The sequence below is a fragment of the Sciurus carolinensis genome, chromosome 14 (assembly GCF_902686445.1).
Source record: "Sciurus carolinensis chromosome 14, mSciCar1.2, whole genome shotgun sequence".
Classification (NCBI taxonomy): Eukaryota; Metazoa; Chordata; class Mammalia; order Rodentia; family Sciuridae; genus Sciurus; species Sciurus carolinensis.
Genome location: NC_062226.1, coordinates 26,853,321 through 26,856,744, shown reverse-complemented (window position 1 = coordinate 26,856,744; position 3,424 = coordinate 26,853,321). Strand labels below are relative to the sequence as shown.

At 41.0% G+C, this 3,424-nt stretch overlaps 1 pseudogene; it reads right to left on the bottom strand.

Annotated features, from left to right (window-relative positions):
* Positions 1–1,393: 1,393 nt before the first annotated feature.
* LOC124964652 (40S ribosomal protein S6-like) lies at positions 1,394–2,121 on the bottom strand (annotated as a pseudogene).
* Between the last annotated feature and the right edge of the window lie 1,303 nt (positions 2,122–3,424).

Genomic DNA, 3,424 nt, shown 5'->3' with positions numbered 1-3,424 from the left:
CTCTTGGTCCAGCTATTCCAAAATGCTTTTTGGTTCTATAAATCAGGGCAAAAGATAACAAGAAATTCCCTGAATTCCCTAACAAGCCACAGAAGTTGATTAGTACTTACATAGGAAATGCCACATTCCTAATAAAATAGGTCTCAGAAACCTCTAAGTTGGCACCATAAGAAGAATTTTATGAAAGGGAAAGGCAAATGAGTCAGCCTCTCCCCGAGTCTTCTCCTTCTTGATGTTTCTCATGTCCTACTGTTGCCACCATGACTTTATCTGCTAAAGAACATTTTCTGCCTTTACCATTTGGGGTAAATGTATGGCTCAAGGACTCACCCACTTGTTCAGCTGAGTTATGAGCAAAGCTTGCTTGAAGATACCAATGGGAAAATGGAGGGCTTGTGACTCTAGATCTTATGTAGGTTACACATTGCTAACTTGAGGTGCCTGTGGGGTGCCTGCCTTCCTTGCTTGTTCACCCCTCCACAGAGGAGACACCCTGTGACCCTCCACCTTTCAGGGGAACAGCCGTGGATATCTCTAGTTCTTCATATTTGATCTAGAGAGAGAAGTGGATCTGTTTCCTGCATACCTAGGACCTACTCTCATCGTACTTTTCTGAGTGCCTACTTTCTTCTCTGGGTGACTTTGGCTTCAGGGATAGCTTGTTCTTAGTCACAGGTGAGCTGCTTTCTTTGTAGATCTCAAAAAGATAAAGGTAACATCCGGTAGTAGAGTGATCCCAATGGCCCTAGAACAAGATTCACACAAGAGGAACTTATTTCCTTATAAGGGTGAGATGAACAAGAACAACAAACTTAATTTTAATTCCACTTATTAGGTATCTATTATGTATTCTAGGATTTAAATATATTATCATTAACCTTATATAAATCTCATTGAGAGAAGTATTGCTATACCATTTTACAGACGTGGAAAAAATGAGACTTGGAGCAATAAAATAACTATCAAGGTCACTGAACAAGTAGGTGGCAGAATTAGGAATCTGATCAGGAATGGTTGACTTCAAATTCATGTCCTTTCACATTTGGGCCCCAGGTTTAAGATCTATAGCTGTTGGAGGAATGAGAAGTTTGAGGTGAGTCTGTAGCAAGTGGAAGAGAGAGTAGCCAGGGATGTAAGGCATTGTTCATGGGCGAGAGAATACCGCAGGGATGGCCTGGACAGAGAAGACACTGGAGGAAGAGAGATGTGTCTATTCTGAATTCTTAAGTGGTTTGCTATGGGGAAGAAACTATCAGTCTGTTCTGCCATCTTCTCCACAGATCTTTAGTAAGGCTGACCTTGCTTATTGATTCTTTTTTTTTTTTTTTTTTTAAGGTCTGATCTTATTTATTACTCTTAAAAATTCTTATTTTTGACTGAACTCAGACAGCTCTCAGGACAGCCTGTGTTGCTTGGCAATCCGTTCCTGGCATATTTCTTTGACTTCTTTAATTCTCTTGGCCAAAAGTTTGGCATATGCTACAGGCTCTTCCTTATTGTTCTTAGCACTCTGTTTCTTCAGAGCAATAAGCTGGCACTTGTGTTGCAGGACATGAGGACATGTGCAATAATGAGACACTGAATCTTCGGTGCTTTAGTCCTGGGTTTCTTAACTTCCTTCTTTAAGGATTTTCTGACAACATATTGGTGGACATCATCTTCTTTAGAGAGACTGAAAAGTTTGCTGATTCTACTAGCTCTTTTGGGTCCCAGCTGACGAGGTACAGAACTAGCCATAACTCCAGGAATATCCTTCTCTCTTTTTTTTTTTTTTTTTTTTACAATAACCAAGTTGAGAACACTCAGATTGTCATTCACAATGCAACCTCGAACAGATTTGCACTTTCTTCCTCCAGTTCGCCTAGATCTCTAATAGGAATGCTCCTTACTCAGTAGCAGGCAAATGTGGTCATGGGTCAAGACACCCTTCTTCCTGAGCAAACCTTGTTTGTCATTCCTGTCACTGATTCAAACCACAAAACCCTTCCATTCTTTACCTAGAGCGTCAGCAGCAACTTCTGTGGCCATATGCTTCTCATATAAAATGCAAAGTTTGCGTTCATTGTCCACTTCAGTGAGTTTCTGGCAGTCAGTGGCTGGGAAGAAGATAGTCAGCTTCATCTTGGTGTAGCTGGTTGCCTACAAGGCATGAGGAAAGAGAGCTGCCCATTGGTTTTTCTTTGAAGTAAATTCCTTAGAAGGACCCTGAAGAGGTTTCAGCCCTACATTTGGATTGATATGGAGTGAAAGAGAGATACAGGCCTGGGATCAAGGAACTGAAGAGCAGGGAACAGGGACTTCAGGAATATAGATATGTTAGGAAGATTATTCTTGTGGGGGGAGGTAGGGGGAGGGGGAGAGAGAGAGGGAGGGAGGGAGACACCCAATCCAGGTAATGTGAATAGTGAAGACGAATCAGATTTAAGGAGTGCTTCTGAGGCAGAACCAAGAACTCTTGGTGATTTAGAATGGAGAAGAGGGTGGACTCAAGGCTTATTCCAAAGTTTTTGGGACTATATATATTGAACTCATAATAATATTGATGCAAAGAAAATTGAGAACCCTTTGAAAAAGTGATGAAGGCTGTGTTTGAAAAAGAAAAGTGATTTTCAAACTTATTGAAGCCTCAGACTCAGAATCCTTTCTTCACCTATAGCTTAGTTGGAGCCCAGGAAGTGCCCAATGAGTTGTCTGAGTTGGAGTCTGGGCTGGGACAGCCCCCGACGGCGCCCTCCATGGCCTCTGTGGGGCTCTCAGGAATCCCCAGTGATCCTCAGAACACCAATTGAAAAATTAGAGAATAGAGGATAAAGAGGCAAAATCACTGTGAAAAGGTGGAGAAAAGAGCAGAACAGGAATGAAAGAGATAGTTACTGAATATTATGAGACTGTTACTAGAAGACTGTAGAAAGTTCCTGACTTCTTAAGCCCTGTAGCAAAAGACTTCAGAACCAGAGGGCTCATTGTGAGGTGAAAAGAAAAGACTGGCCAGCAATTGTCAACCAGAGAGAGTTTATGGCATCTGACTGAAAAGAAAGGGGAAGAAAAAGAACAAAGGTCCTCAAGTGGAGGACATGGACTGTCTAGGACTTCAGAGAAACCAACCTAAAAATAAATGTATCAATGTGACCCCTATGAAGCTTGTTATGGATAGAAGGAAGGAAGAAGAGACAGGCAAACCATGGAGGGTTTACAGAAGGGAGTTTCTATGAATGGACATAAAGAGTTTTGTAGAAATTTTGTTGGTTTGGGATGGGAAAATTATTTGCAAATCTGTGTTTCCTTGATAAAGCATTTGACTTTTATAAAATTTTCTGAAGGTAAAACAAGAAAATCTATGACAATGTTTTAAAAATGCTGAAGATTCTCTTGTGGAGCATTGGTATAATTTTTGCAATTGCTTTTTTCTGCACTTTTCTGTTTC